The sequence below is a fragment of the Aptenodytes patagonicus genome, chromosome 2 (genome assembly GCF_965638725.1).
Source record: "Aptenodytes patagonicus chromosome 2, bAptPat1.pri.cur, whole genome shotgun sequence".
NCBI lineage: Eukaryota > Metazoa > Chordata > Aves > Sphenisciformes > Spheniscidae > Aptenodytes > Aptenodytes patagonicus.
Window position 1 is genome coordinate 149,689,876 of NC_134950.1, and position 16,337 is coordinate 149,706,212.

The 16,337-nt window shown below is 38.0% G+C and overlaps 1 protein-coding gene across 4 annotated transcripts in view; it reads left to right on the forward strand.

Annotated features, from left to right (window-relative positions):
- Positions 1-16,337, forward strand: part of CACNB2 (calcium voltage-gated channel auxiliary subunit beta 2) — a 272,822-nt gene that overhangs the window by 76,254 nt on the left and 180,231 nt on the right. The gene's annotated exons all lie outside the window — the stretch shown is intronic.

Sequence of the window (16,337 nt, forward strand, 5' to 3'; positions counted from 1 at the left end):
AGGTGTGATCTAAGTCAAAGTTTGTGTAGGGAATTGATGGAGAGAACAAAATTATTAAAAAGAAAACAAATCTCTCCTTCAGAATGTATTGCAGAGATGTAAACAATTAGAAATGTGAGTGTGGTTATAGTTGTTTTGCACAGCCAATTTGACTTTGGATGTATTTTGTTCTCACTGGTGCAACAGTTGATACTGTTCTGTAAGAAGCAGGCAGAAGCATGGAGATTCAAATGAGATCTTTGCTCAAGGTTAGAACTTAAGCAGTACGGTATTTTCCATAAATTATGCAAAACCCAATGTGTAGTTCATTTTAACCATCAATTCAATATAAAAACAGAACTTGAAAATCTGTTATGCAGATACTTACTTGATATATAGCTATTCCCGCTGTTATGCGGAAATTCAAGTATGAATACATTGAAAGCACTTTTTATTTGTTAGCTCTCTCATGCCAGTGGAGTTTAGGGCATATGAAAATAATGACCTCTTGATATGCATCACCCACCCTTTCATTTCTCCATGTTATTGTTACTTAACAGTAGCACCAGCCACTGTGAATAACATTATCTAGACAGAATAAAATATTTGCCTGTTTGCAAAGTATGTTTCATAACCTGGAAATGTCAGAATACTCGTTTGTGAACCACCATGACATCTACTCGGGTTTAGTCTCAGACTAAACACGTTAAACTCCATCATTTTTTGGATGTTTGTGGGTAATGGAGAGAAAGATGCTTAGTGAATGTCTTGTAAAGTACGAAGGTTTGTACCTTGTGATACTTACTGTGTAAAGGGTATTGTGCAATGCTGCTGGGCCTCATGGTATTCTAAGTACCCCACTAACTGTTTACAAAAAAAGAAGGTTGTTCCATCTTAGGGTAAGTGAAACAGAGTTTGCCCTTCATCTTTTTGGTCCGAACCCCGTTACGTGAAAGATGACCGTGTTCTCAAATAACTTAATTACAATGAAAATTCTCTCTGTTGTTTGAATCCTTGATTATCCAAACCCGTTATTATTGAATTTTTTTGGTGCTCCCCATGGCACTGGGCTAATTGAGGTTGTACTGTGTGATTCTTTTGGGATGAAAGCACCGAAATTAAAGTGAGCCAAGGTATGACCCTTTTTATTAACATCTGAGCCACTGGGGAAAAACATCAGACACTTATTCTGGGTTATTAGTTTACAGTTCTTAAGTTGCTTATGAATTGTAGTGGTGAATGGTCCAACTTAGAAGTTGGTTTTTTTTTTATTTTTGGGGGAGTTTAAGATACTGTATTTTATGTATCCAAAAACATATGACCAAATCTGACTGACTGTTGTTTTGCAACCAATACAGCTCTTCTGGTCCAGGTCCTAAAAATTGTGTGGATCTTGAGCATAATCAATCCCTTTGATGGTCTTTTGGGTCAGGAATAGACAGATCACTGCAATTAATTACATGGGCTTACATTGTTTCTTTGGAGGAGCAGCATTATTGGTGGAGAAGGTTGTATTCTTATGTTGCTCCTTTCTATGATCTGCTGCATGTTAGACTCTCATGCACAGAGATTAGTCCTGCATCTGTGTGCAGGGATAAAACTGAAGGCCTGGGTGGATTGTATCCATCTTTACCTTCTCTCCAGGTTTTGCTGCTATTGAGTGATGTGCAGACCACACAATGTTAACAAGATTAAATTTGGCTCAGGCATTCTCCCCAGGCTTTCCTGATCATTGACTCTTCCTTCAGCATGGCACCGTGTACTGCCTGCATCCACTAAGTTTCCACTCTTTCTCCTCCTCTTCTGAGAGTTTCTCTCTGTGGGTGGGTAATCAGGCCGATGAGGGGGCCATTTAATGCGATATGTTTAATACGGTGTGGCATACTCTGCAGCTTCTAATGGTGGGCTGTGTCATATGGGCGTTACAACTGCATACTAATACTCAGTTCCAGAAATAAAGACCCTCATACCGGACATTTTCATGGCAAAAGCTGGAGATAATTCCAAATAACATCTTCACGTTGCCCAAAAATGTTTTCACAACTCTTACTGCCAGCATGTCACAGAACATCTAAAAGCACCAGAGCCTGAAGACTAACCAGTATATTTCAGCTTTCAAACTTTAGTCCAGACTATCCACCTGTTGGTCCAGCCTTCAGGAGAAGTTGCAATCTGATGGAAGTCACTCAGAAATCTTGCACTGTCTTCAGCTCTCTGCTGTTCTCCCTGGAAGTGTCTGGAAATGAAGGCTGTTTGAACACAGAGTCCAAGATATTTCCAGAGTCTGTGCATTTCTGAACAGAGCAATTAGCTGTCAACCACTTTGCCTGACTGTACGTACTGCCTCTTCTTATTGCTGTGAGTGGTCTCATTTGCAGTGGTGCGACATATGGGCCACACTGGAAAAATTGCTTATATGGTAACGTAATAGGGGTTGACTCTGAACTTTTTATCCATGGCAAGTGAAAGCAATGACAGGTACAGGAGGAGAGTCCATATAGCTTCTTGAAAGACTCTTCAAGATGGTGAACTTGGAAGTGACCTAATGCATAGCTGGAAGTCACCTACCAGAGCATACAAGACGGGCAAATCCAAGCGCATTGAGCACGTTAGTGTACTGCAAAGCTTCCTGGCTTCTCAGGGTGCAGGTGTAGTTGCAGAGTACATGTTTATTGCCACTCTTACAGCTGCACAGGAAGGAGTAGGTGAATGTAGCCAGGGAGGGCCAACATATGATAATCTGGATAGGCAAGCCATAGGCTGGAATCCGTTGTATTTTTAATAACAGCTTAAAATCTTTAGTTGTCTGGATTTCCCAACACTGTATTTAATATTAATTTAGTAGTTTGAAAATTCATCTTGTTGACTTTTTGAATTTTTGCCCTGGTTTTGGGGGTTTTTTTTAATTATCGAATGACATTTTTGCTTAGCTGAAAGGACTACTCAGAATAAGTCTGAGCCAATGTTTTAAAGATTTTTTCTCAGATATATAACTAATTTGATAAAGCATGGAGATGATGTCTGGAAGGCAAATATTCATTACTGACTCTAATCCTTAACAAATGACTACTACAGTTTGATATAAAAAAACACCAAACCCTTAAAAAAAGGACTCCAAAGCAATATAAACTTTATTTAAAGATTAGTAGTGAAATTTATGGTATGGCTTGCACTGTGTATTTTAGTTTAATGTAATTAAGGAACTTGGTATGGTTTTGTTTCAAGATGCTTCTTTTCTAATGGTGGGGACTGTAATTGGAGAGCTTTCTGCCTGCAGCAGCGAGCAGGATCCAGACGGCAGGCTTTTTGTGCCTGTGTCTGGAGGATATCTCAGACCTCCTGAGGGAATGTTCTTTTTGGTGTTGTTAGATTTGGACTAGGGTTTTTTGTCTGTTCCTCTTGATACTGTAATCTTTTCCATCTATCACTTAATCATGTGTCTCACCAGACCATTCTTTATCATAGCAGATGCTGTCCTTCTCCTTGTTCCTTTTGCTCACTACCTCCCTATCTCTTCTTCATTGCTGATTTATAAGGCTATTTTTTTCCAGATATAGCTACTTTTTTTCCTCTTCTCCACCATGCTTCTCTGGTTTTGACATGCAGAAATCTTGCTTCACATTTGCAAACTTCTTTTCCTTCTGTTGACATTAGTTCCAGCCTTGTATTTTCCCTTCCCAGGACTGCACCTGCCAGGGCTATTTCTATGACCCTTAATACACCTGTGCCATCAACCCTAGCCTTGCATCTATCCCTCTTCTTTTCTCCATTGCTGCTGTTGTCAGTTTTAGTGAAAGTTTGAGCTGTTCGCAAGCAGAAGTTGTAGGCTAAGGCAGCTGTTGATAAACCGTTGTTATTATCAGGATTTACCTCCACGATTTTCCTCTTTCTGTATTGTAGGCAGAATACCAACATGCTGGGAAGGAGGAAAGAAAGTATAAAGAAGTTGTGGTTTTCTGATGATGAGAATTAAATGGCATGTTTTAGCATAAACAGGGTATATTTACACCTTAAAGGAATTGGCTGGACTAGCAAAAATAGTCCTTTAGCTTTTTTAAGTGACTGGTCTGTCCTCAGTACTGGGTGAGTATAGCTGACATAAAACTGTTAGGGAGCAACTCATAATCTCTGGATTTGGGGGATACTTTCTGTATTTTAAATATCTATTGGAAGTGCTTTTGCATTTTTTCCATACCCTACTTTTCTAATATTTTGCTTTGGTAGTATGGGAAGAAAACAGTAAGTGGATAAAGTAGAATAAACTGGTGTGGCAATATTTAAAGGGAAAGTGACCTGAATCAAGACTCTGTCAGTCATTGTATACCAGCCAAACCAGGGCAAACTTTGCACTGCCCAAATTAAAGGGAAGTAAATCCCCTTTATCTTAATTTACGCTGCTACAATTGTCTAACAGCCTATATTCGTTATGTTGGGGAGTATTACTGAAGCTAAACTGTTTCCATTGCAGCTCCAGTCCTTCCAAGGGAAACTTCACACATTTGCTCCAATTGTTGTTTTTTCCCGTTTACATATTAGGTGGTCATAATTTCTTATTTTTGACTCCTGTGGCTGCGTTTAAATGATTGCGTTCCATTTTACTAGAGTAGAGTTTGGACTACAAAGCCTCTGTTTAAAGAAACAAAATAAGAATATAGTTTCTTGTCCCCCTTCTTTAAATTCTTTTTTTTTTTTTTCTGCATTCCCTAGGTACAACCTTTGAATTTAATTAACTAGCAAAAGGGGCTTCTTTTGAAAAAACTTTCTTACATTTAGGAGAATTAAATGGAACATTTATAGCTCATTGTGCATTCTGAAGTAAAATAATATAACAATATGGCTGGTGGATAAAATGTTGTGACAATATATGCAATACAGGCCTGCTCTCTTTCATTTTGTATGTAATGTAACTGCTTGAATAATGATTTAAAATATTTAAAATTTCAAGTCAGCAGCAATACCACAATTTTAAATATACTGAAATAAAGAATTAGAGAACCCCATTTTAGTTATTTTCCTCTATCCTCATCTGTTAAGGCTGAATTCATATTTCCATTGATAATACTATCACTAATTGCTAAACTGGGGCATTATTTTGTTACCCTCCACTAATTTGGGTATATCAAAGTAGTGACATTATTTGCATTGTTTCTGGCAAGAAAAGCTCAGACCTGTGAAACTGATCTGCTTCCCTCATAACCTCTTCCTCCTATACCAGTAGCACCCTTGACTTTGATTTTATGCATATCATTTTAATGTTAGAGTTTTCTGAAGCTGTATTTTAAATAAGTTGTTCTTAAAAAGGCTATGTGTTTTCTGAAACCTGTGTTATACTCATGAAAATAAGTTGCAAATTTGCAGTAAGTCATAGACTTAGAGCACTGTATGCTCTATTATTAATCTCTTGGAGTTAATAAGTGGGAATCAGGACTTGGAACCTCTGTCTCCAGACCCGCCAGTGATTCATCCTGTGGCTGTGGACAAATCACGTGGAATGAGGCCTGAGGTGCTTCCTTTCCACAAAACTGATTCTTTGATTGAAGGAGAATCCTGCTGCACAAGTATGTGTGCAGAAGTATAAAGTTTTCTATGAAACCTGAAAAAAAGAGTATTTGTTAAACACTTAAAACTAACTTAAGAGATTGTTATAAATAAAATATAACCCATTTTCATCCTTCATTTCTTTTCAGCTCACAGTCTTTTTACCCTCTGCCTTTTCTCCCACTCCATGCACAGTGAGCTTTGCTATCCTCACTTGGTAAAAATGTTTTTCTCCTTTCTTCTTTTATTGGTTTGTTTTTTGTGTTCTCCCCGACTATATTTTTTTCTCTCCAACATTTACTTTTTCTTTCTGCTCTTCTTGGGTGTAACGTCTTCGGTTATAATGCTTAGTGACTTCAGTGGTGGAGGAAAAATTTACGTATTCTTGGCAATTTTAATACATTTTCTGATGAGTTGGCATCCCATAACTATTTTATGAGACTGTGAAGTCATGATAAATTAACTGGCTGTCTTACAATGCTAATTGAGTCTCCTGACTTCTCTGAGGAAGATTGCCGTGTTTAATGTCTTTCCTACTATCTTTATACTAAACCGGAGTAGCAAAATTAATAACTTTCTAAAAGGGAAACAAGAGGAAAATAAAAAAATACTTTTAGATTTGAATTGAAAAGATAGACTTGGTGAAGTGCTGAACATAGCAAGAGTGCTTCAATGAGCAGAAACTCTTCTGGAAAAAGTCTTGCAATGGTTCTGGTGTGGTTACACATCCCTTTCCAGCAGGAATGTTGAAGAAAAAGAGAGTTGTTGATGAGTGAATGAAAGAAGAAACAGAGAGGGTCAAGGTCAAGATAGGCTGGACGAGGCCAAACAAGATTACTGAAAGAAGGTCAGTTCTTTGCTTCATCCTAAAAGAGCTGAAAGAACCCATTTTGTTTAAGCAATGGGTTAATGTGCCTTTTATGTGTAGCAGAAAAAGAAGCTTTTGGCTTTTGTGGAGTCTTTAAAAAGTTTTGCTAGTCAAGGCAAGACGAGATGAAATTAGGGCTGAGAGTCGAGGAGGTGTTTGGTTTGCATTGGTTTGAACATGTAATTTACACTTCAGTGAATAAGTTCTCTTGTAAAGCTCTTTTATATGTCATTCCTAGTCACACCTACTTTAACATTATTCGTGGGTGCAGATATTGCCGGGACTATCCAGGATGTAGATATTAATAACTCTGATGGTTACAACATTATCTTTTCTGTCCAGTCCAACCAAGCACACACTGCTGTAAGAAACAGATTATTCACGGAGCTATGACACCAGGTAGCAGGCCCTTTATACTGAGCGTGCTGTATTAATGGTTTATGCCTATTCTTGATTTAAAAATAGCTAGTCATCAGGGATGAGTAGTTTTTACACACTATTCCTCTAGATGGAAACACTTTGCTGCTTCACTTGGCTGAAATACTATTTGTTTAACAGCTGACGAAACTGCTGCAGCATGTACTTGCAATCATCAAGTGCGCACACGTGGCTAGGAGCATACTGTGTGGCACTAGAGGCATGATGTGAAAGAAGGAATGCTCTTTGGGTGTTGTGTTGCTTCTGGAAATAAATAATTTGAAGGTAATGTTTGCAAACTTTGATCTGTTATAGAGTAGTGAAAATTATTATCTTTATGGGAATAGTGACATACTTATTCTACGTCTGGTGAAATGCAGTCAGATGCTTCATCTTGTCCCTCATCTCTGTAAAGTCTATTTCAGAGTTTATAACCAGCCTGTTAGCAATACCACTCACCATCTTCACATTTTATAATCCTTTCTGTTTATCGGTTTGTGCACAGAACTTGGTCTACTATACCAGGCATTGATACCTCTATTTTCAGTAGAAACATCCTGCTTCATTTATTGCTTCTCTATTTCCATTTGTTTTTTCCAGAAACTATCCCAGTTAAAATAGCTTTCTTTTTCTTTACTAATGCTTTTCCCATATTTTGTGGTTATGTGGCTTTTTTCAGTAAGTTGTGTATACAACTTTCTCAAGGTTTCTCTGTTTTTACCTGACTTGGAAATAAATGAGTCTGTTTTACTCTTATCTTCCCAGTTGTAAATGTGAGCTACATGTATTACATAATAGACTCTTCATGTTGTTTTTATTGAATTAATCTGGGAGCCACAGATTTTACTGAAACTGGATATTTTACTATTTCTAAGAGCAGCATTTATGTGCAAGACTTGGCCCACTGCAGGCCATGTAAAAGACTCAGAAGATAAACTAGTTTGATTAATTATCTGCTTAATCAGTATCAAACATAGTAAAAGATTGTCCAAAAGAGAAGAAAGAAAAAATAGTGTAGTACAGTTAATCTCATGGGTTTTAGTCCTCTTTTTGTCCCAGAATATTGAAAGTGTGCTGAAATAGCGTGGCCCTACAAAAAACCAGCACCAGTAAATAAATATAAGACGGTGGTTCTTGGTCCCCAGCAGCTGAGGAAGGAAAGGCTTAGTCATATAATCGCTTTAAGACAATCGACGTATCCATTGATTGATGTTACCCTATCTGTCTTGTGAGCAGAAAGAAATATGTCAATGGATTATTACCCATTTTGTAGAATCTCTATTACCACATAATAATAATAAAATAACAAGTGATGAAACATTGTTACTAGGCTATAGATTTTTAGAAAAGAAAAATACTGTTTAGCAGTTATGTTGTCAGTGCAATTCCTGTATCTTGAGTTTTCCAGCTTTTGGTAAAGCATACCTGAGGTATGCCAATATTCATTTATTATACTAGAAGAACTTAATCGCAAAAGTCCAAATGCGAGGCTAGAAGTGAGTTTAATGTAGATTGTGTTTGTGTGGAATAATAGACTATTCAAATTGAAGGAATTAGAGAAAGGATAAAGAAAAATTTAGAAAGGATGCCAAAAAGAAGAATTCAGCAGACCCTGAGGAGGTATGCCATGTGTACAGAAAAAATAGATGGAGAGGGGTCGCATACATGGAACCTTTTCTTATGGAGGAAATGGTTAATGTTGTTATGAACTAGTGCACACATTTCATTAAAGATATATGTTTGTGTGTATATATCTGCAAGCACAGTACCATGATTCAAGTAATATGGACAGCTGAATTTTTACAGATTTTAATTAAACTATGTTGGCTAATGGCTGCTGGTAGTTGTTAAGCATTGTCATGTTTGATCTTTTGAATCAGCAATGTGCCGTGATCCATTAATCCTATTTATACTTTAGTAATAATCAATCTGTACATGGGCTAACATATTTGTATTGCGTAGGTTACGTATAGATTACAGTACAAACCTTAGGAGAAGATAACAGGTGCAACAAGTCACCAAAGGGCAGGAGAAGGAAAAAAACATTACCCTGATTGAGGCAAAGAAAAGTTCATTAAACCAGGCAAGTACAAGTACATGAGATGATACCTTGTCTAAGAAGGCCATATTTGCACCTCTGAGGAAACAAAACAGTATTTATTTTGACAGGAAGAATGACCATGCAGTTTTGTAAATCAGGAGGAAATAAATTAAGTCTCAGTGACAAATGTTGAGGAGGACTTCAATGATCAAATTGGTTATAAAAAGCTAAGTGCTTCACCAAAAAGAGGTGCTCGGTGAGGGTTGCAGCCTGAGGGTTAAGGGATGCAGAAAGAGGGAAAATGCAGCAGAAACACAGGAAATTCTGTGGAAAGTTTTCTGGAGAAGGATTTAGCTTCCTCACTTTTGTCTTCATAAACATTTTTAACTGGTGACTGCTTTGGAAGTTGTAAGGAAATATTTTAATTTTTGTTTTTATCTTAACCTGGCTTGTGTTAGGTGTTGGAAAGCACCTGGGTGATAACACATCTCACCCAAGCCTATCGTGAGTCAAACATCCCAATGTATTCATTGCATATTTTAAGAAATATTCTAGTTGTCCAGTGCATCCTCCAGGGTGTCCAAAGGTAATAAAGTCTGCCATAGAAAAGGGTGTCCCAGGGTCAGGTGAGTCTGTGTGTCCCAGTCACTGGTGGGAACAAGGACAGCAACGGTTGAACAGGTCTCCAGTGAGCTTGTCACAAAACATTTTAAAACTGTTTTCCCTTTTATGATCTATGGTGATACACCCTCCCATCCATATGGAGTAGGATTTCTTAAAAATTACAGAGATTTAAAAAAAAATTAAATAAAAAAGGATAGAAAAAACCTAAGACGACTCCTAATGAAAGCTGGCAGATTGCACAGCGAATCTTTCCTGGTCTGAAGTGCGGCGACCTGGCTTGGCCTTGCCATTGCCGAGCTTCTGCCAGCCATGGGCACAGGACTTCCCGTGGGGACCCTTCCTCCAGGCGTGCATTTGCAAATGTGGTGTTTAGGCCAAATATTCTCCCTTATTTTATACTGAGTTTTGAAATTGCTTTGGATTTGAAGAGATACAGCATCATCTCATAATTTTTTTATGCTAGTACTGGTACTTACAGTTAAGGAGTTGACCCCAGTCATAGCTACATTTCTAAGCTGGATGAAGTGATCCTTGTAAATTTTAAAGGAAAATGCCAGAGTACTGTAGATTGAAATAAACCTCAGACATGAATCGAAATAACTTTTTCTTAAAAGAGAGAAATTAAAAGGAGACAGAACAGAGAAGATAAAAACTCTTTCCAGAAATAGCGATATTTACCTGTGGTGCAGGCAGAGATCACAGAGGTGGTTTTTGTTGTGAGCTCTCTGCAGTCACTCATGGCTGAACTCTGGCTGGTTTCAAAGGAAATCTCTCTGCCTTCATGGGCAAAGCTTGCTCACAATAACAGTTGTTATTGTGAGGCTCTGTCGCAGGAACACTGAACAGAAATGCTTTCTGTACCCTTTGAGAAATGGCATGATTATAGGGGGGGTGGAAATCCTTATTTTCCTAGGATACTATAAACGTACCAAAGGAACAGTGTAGATGTTTTGTGTTAGGGAAGTCATATATATGCTGGAAAAAATACATTTAGACAGAGAACATGGATGATAGATGATACACAAAAGCCAGTTTGTGACTACTGCAGTAAAAAAAAGTTGTTCAAGAACAGTTCAACCAGATGGAAATAAAAATTTTGTAAAACTGCCAAGGTCAGTGAGACCCAAAGCGATTTGCTGATTAAATGATGGTCACATGTTCGCGTGCCTGTGGGTTGTGTTTAATTTCTGTACTTTCATGCTGCAAAACTGAAAGCATGCTAAAAAAGGACAAATTAGACCACAAAATAAAACTTGCATTTGCAGTCATTTCTTTAGAGGTTGCATTCTTTTTTGTGTACATGACAAGTTTCTGGGGTACTCTCCAAATACAAAGTTGTGTGAATCGCAAATTGAAAGCAATTTCTCTGTCACTTTGTCATCACAGAAAATGTGGATTTCTGATCTAGAAGGTGGAAAAGTAATTTACTTTTTTTTTATTTTAAATAAATGATTACATTCTGGTTCCTTGATTTGACATAGCAATTTAGGTAGAGAATTCTTAATATGAGAATTAATATAAGCAACTTATTGAAGTAAAGACAAAACTCTTACCGTGATTTCAACAGATTAACTTTTTCAGTTTGAACTTCAGAGATTTCTCAGTGTAATTCCCCAACTGAATAGGTACGATGTGGCATTGTTATCATAACACTACAGATCAGCTTGTCTAGTTAGTAGGATTGGCCTGCAACAGTGAATGTTAGGACCCAGCAAAAATTGATTTGTAAGAAATTCCTTCTTTCTAGACTGGAGAATTGTCTAGATTTCCCAGTCAGAACTGGGATAAGAAAGTAAAATGTGCCAGTTATTCACAACTCAGGAGGGTAAAGTCTCTTGCCCAAGGCAAGTGAATTAGATTAATTTAAGGCCTATTTGAGGGAATTGTAATGGAGTGTTGCTTGCCAAACCTAGTTGCAGACTCCAGCAACCTGGAGAAGGTACAGTCAGGACTGTTTTCAGCCACCAAGCCTGGTTCTCCTAGTTCAGTTTCAGCTTGTTGGGGCAGGACATCTGTGCCAGCCCAGCAGCAGGGACCTCGGTGGTACCAACAGGAGTATGGAGGAACCTGCAGGCCCTCGCTGCGCAAGGTAAACCCGTCTCCAAACGCACGTCGCTCTAAAGTCTTGGAGATCAACGTGAATATTGGGGTTGACAATTTGTCAAAATGAAATTTCACAGCTTTGCCGGTGGCTGCACTTTGCTGTGAAGGAGGACAGACCCCACCAGAGGCCATTGCCACTGCGGTCGCTGCCTGCCTCCTGCCTGCCCAATGCTGTGGCCTGGCAGCGCAGAGGCGGGAAACAGCCTTCCCTGTGCAGGAGGAGAAGGCTGGAGTAATGCCACCTCTTTGCTAGCTTAAATTTAAGATATATTGCAGCCCCAGTGTTATATGTTGTGAATCTTGTTGAGATAGAGATGTTTGTGTTAGGTTATGGAGTTTATAAGAATCTATCCCATTTTTTCTTCATGTATTTACTGACTGGCTCTTCTCTCAGGAGAAGAGTGGCCGCTCTCTGACGCCACTCACAACCTGACATTCCCGTTAACAGGCACCATAAATTGCTGAACATCATTCTGCCACTTGCTAGTCCCCATCACTTTCATCCTCAGTGCCCATGACATGCTCCTGAGCTCACTCTGCTGCTGGAACATTTAATTGGGTGCATAAAAGGTGATGTAATTTGTGGCCTTTTTCCAGTACAATACTTTTGATTATATTGGATTGTGTTGGGCAGCCCAGGAGGATAATCTGTGCATGTAATATATAAATATTACCTGAACAAGCTGAACTTTATTTAATTACCTTTTTTTGTCCCCCATTTCTGCCTTTTCTCCTCAGAGCCTCTCATTGACTTTAACTACAAAGGTACCATAAGCCAGAGCCAGGTGTTTTCCCTTGATCTGTCCTGGACTGGCTGCTCACACTGCACTTGCTGTCTTACCCTTGCGTAGACAGTAAAACACGAGAAGCAGAGATACAGATCCATCATATCATTTTGTTTGTAACAAATATAAATAGGCATGAGAAAGGTGAGATCAAAAAAGGCTGTACAAGCCAGTATCTTTCTTGACGCATGGTCTTCAAGGTGACAAATAGTCATCTTTGTTTTTAAGAGCATGTTTCAGAGCATTTTTGTTTTGAAATCCTTGCTTCACAGTATGTTACTTGTCCCTGAGGAATGATGTGACATGATAGAACAGATTCTGATTTGTACTGGCTTTTCACTGGTGATTTCATTGATTAAAATACAACATTGTGTGAGTTTAAAATGAAACTGTCTCTCTGAAAGGCTTGCACAGTTCTAGTAATGATTTTGACACTGCTCTAAACTTCATTGCTCGTTTTTAGCAATTTGGGCTTGAGTTGCTTGATGATGTTGTCTAATAACAACAGAGAAGAAAATCCTACCAATGGTAGGAAGGCTGAATTCACCTAGACTGTATCTGATACCAAAAAACCAAAACAAAACAATTGAACATTGAATAAATTCAGCATCCTGTCCTTTTCAAACATTGAATGTGTAACTGAAGGTTTTATAATCTCTGTTATTTCTGTAGTCTAGGGTATTTGGCTTTTCAGTCAGTGACTTTTCAATCAATGCAAGAGATGGCCACAGGAAAATAGTGTGATCTGATGGTGTATTTAATTAGTGTTAGAAGTAAAGAAAAAGTTAAAATAAATTTTTGTTTCCCCAAGAACCTTTATACTCTTTCATGGTTTTGCTTATGTGTGTACAATGTTCTGGTTGTTTTGTATATATAAAATATTGCAAATGAGTCATCCTAGCTTCTTGTGTGTGTGTGTGTGTGTGTGTGTGTGTTCTGAAAGAACTGTTGAAGTAGTCATAAAACAAAGAATAGAAAAATAAAAAGGAAAATATTCAAGTCATTATGTCAGTAAGTCATAGTAAAGGATATTGCCCAACTATTCAAATAAATAAATGCAGTGAAAATCATTTATTTAATGTAAATATATTTGGATGAGATACATACAAAAGGGTTGGGGTAGTAGGTTTCATAGTGTACTTTTGATTTTTATGTTTGATTATATTAGAATTATGCAGAACTTTTCAGGTGTATAGAAAAAATTGGTAGTTTTTGAAAAAGTCATAGATGCCAGAATTCCTATTGCTCACCAAGGCTTGAGGAATTTTGTTCTATCAAAATATTCTTAGAATTAATATATTACCTCAGTAATTGATACCTTTCTTCACATGTAGTACATTTTCTTCTTTCACAGAAAGGCTTGATATGGCTTACCATTGATTATTGATTGATACTTTTGATTATTTTTCTTTGTGATTTCAAATACAATTTAGTACGTAACACTCAGTTAAATTAAATCTCAGTTCTTTGAGTATTTTTAGTACTTCCATTATTACTTATATGCAATGAACCGAAATACCACTGAAATATTACATTTACATACTCTTTGAGCTTTCCTTTGCCGTGAGCATGTCATTAATTTTCTACTTATAAATATCCAATGTGAACTTTTCAGTAACCTCTAAAGCATCATGCAGAAGCTTGTAAAGATCATAGATATTTTCCATTTTCTGTTTCTTTTGGTGAACCTCTTTTTTTACCCTTTTCTGCATTTTTATGAAACCTTTATGTTTGTTCTTTTTACTGCTGAATAGGACAGATATGGAAAGAAGTTTGTTGTCCTACCTGCCTTAGAAACTAACTACTGGAAACAGATACTGCATGTTATTAATATCCATAGAATTTCTTCCTGTTCTAAGAAACATAATCCCTGAGTCAGCTGCCATATCTCAGATAATATATTTTGAAAATATGAATGATGATTATAACCCTATGACAACTGCTGAAGAATTATTTTTAAATCAAACTTTGAGTTATCTGAATTTTGGTTGGTTTCACAGCTTTGTAGTTAGGGGGATTCTGGCTTTTTGTAAATCCATCCCATTTTCTTCCCTGCCTGCTGGGCTGTACCGGCATGGCAGAAGCCTTCTCACCTTGCTACCTGACCTGTCCTTTCATCCCGTACACATTGGCTCTGAAATTGTGCAACTTGGAGGTTTTCTACAACTATGGTCTCTATTCCAGAAGAGGTTTTTTTAGAATTAGGTTAGAGGAAATAAGCTGATCCTTTGAGAAACACTAGTTACAACTGTGATTTGGAATAGGCTGTGGGGACCTGCCTAGAGCAAGGGGTTGGTCTGCCGCTGTCCTGCGTTCGGCCGTCCGAGCAGGGTGGTGGCACTGCTGGTGGCTGGGACTGATGGGAGGGACAGTGAGGTTGGGAGTCAGAGGGGGATGGAGTGGAGGCCGGGAACTGGGCTGTGCAGTCACAAGTCATTTGGTGGCAGGGAGGAGGTGACCACCAAGATGCAGAGCTGGCAGGGACAGCAGGAGGAGGGACCAGTGTGTAACCTGCAGTATCTTTCCAGTATCGGTAAGCAGAAGACCATGTGCCTCATCTATTTTGAGGGCCTGGCCTATGTAAAGAATAACAATTACGGTGTGGCAGCCCATGTCACGGATTCCTGTGTTATGCATACGAAGGCTTTTCTTTAATGATCTTCTTTAAGCAGTGCAGTCTTCTATAATGTTTATCTAATTGCTTCACAAACTTTAATGAGTAAATTTACAGCATTTCTTTGCAAGGTTATGTTGTTATTTCTGTTTTATGTCTAGAGAGCAGACACGTTAATTCCAGTGTCTGCTTATTTTGAGGAGCCAAATTAAAATGACTCTGGCAACATGCATCTGTTTCAGCCACAGCTCTGAACTGAGGGCAGTTGCGGGCAGTACCGTGAAGCTTGTTGCAATCAGAATAATTCCATCCATTTGTATGGTTTCTTTTCTGGTGGTGGTGGTGGTGGGACTTTTATTAAAACCTATAAAAAAATTAAAAAAGGAAAACCTCTGCATTATAAAGTGTTGAGATTAGGAAGTCCATTATTTGTAAGTTGAAACATCGTGGAATTGTGTGTATACACCTCAATGTGGTATTTAAAGACCAAGAACCATGTTCTCTTTTTCCTAAGATCACAGCTATATTCATCACTGGATGGCTGATACTCAGAAAAAAAAAAAAAAGTCAATTTTCTTGATGTGAGGCATCACTTTGTTGCTGAAGTAGGAGCTCAGTAAGTGAATGTAGGACAGGAAAAGAGTGTACCACCATTTGGGAATACCTGGCTTAAAACTCTGTGATCTCAAAATTGAAGTGATTTATTTGCAGAACTGCTGAGTATGCAATACAGCGAAAGTCCACAAGTGTGCTCTAAATACAGAAAGTATTACAGAATGTTAAATTCTTGGAAAGATCAGACTAGAACCTTCTCAGACTAGACTCCTCATTAACTAATGGACTCATCTGAAATTGATATTCCAGCTATCAAATGAGAATAACAATAGCATCTTCCCTCACAAGCATCTTCTGAAAATATGCTCATTAAAGATGGGGAAACTATTGGATGTTGCAGTGCCTGTACAAGAAATGCAACCTCAGAAGGGAGATGATGCATGATGAACACATGCGGAATATGTCTGTCATTTTAGGTTTATTGTTCAGCGTTGTTCATCTAATGAGGACCTTCTGTTTTCTACAATGAGATTTGTGTCCTCTGGAATTAAATATTACACCATAGGTCCCACATATAACAGGGCTAATTTCTGGACTTTCTAGTCCTCTTAGCATCTAAATTTTCAACCTTTATTGTCTTTTAATTCGTTATTTTTTGCAGTAGGAATTTTTAATGCATCCTGTTGGCACTAAATTAGCTGCTTTAAGTAAAATACATTATTTATAAATCCTTCTGTGTGAGGGAATAAACGTATTTCATTTTATTCGAGCACGTCTGGCAAGCCATCAGCAGCTGCTGCTCTAAAATTCTGT